This window comes from Tupaia chinensis, unplaced genomic scaffold (genome assembly GCF_000334495.1).
Source record: "Tupaia chinensis unplaced genomic scaffold, TupChi_1.0 Scaffold000355_1, whole genome shotgun sequence".
Classification (NCBI taxonomy): domain Eukaryota; kingdom Metazoa; phylum Chordata; class Mammalia; order Scandentia; family Tupaiidae; genus Tupaia; species Tupaia belangeri.
Genome location: NW_006159850.1, coordinates 6661614 through 6661987, shown reverse-complemented (window position 1 = coordinate 6661987; position 374 = coordinate 6661614).

Here is a 374-nt window from a genome sequence, read left to right as displayed (position 1 = left end):
GGGGTCGGGGAGCGTTGGGGGGCTGGGGGGACCCTTTGTGGATTTTCTTTGCCTTTGTGTTTAATGCCATGTGGGCAAAGTGAACCCCGAAGCCACCATTGCAGGCTGGACAACTTCTTCCCAAGGCTCCGAGCCGAGCTGAGAACCCTCCCCACCATTGGGACAAGACCCACTCGCCGTCATTACACCGTCCTGTGCCCTCGCTATGCAAAGTGATCTCGTTGTACATAAGATTTAAATAATGCACCTATTTAAGACATGTTGACAAATTGCAGGTCTGGGACCTGCCTCTTATTTATGAAGTCTTTGACCCTCCCCCGCCCCCTGGCGTGTAGGCCTGTATAAACCAGTCAGCTTTCGGGTTAGTGGTGGGA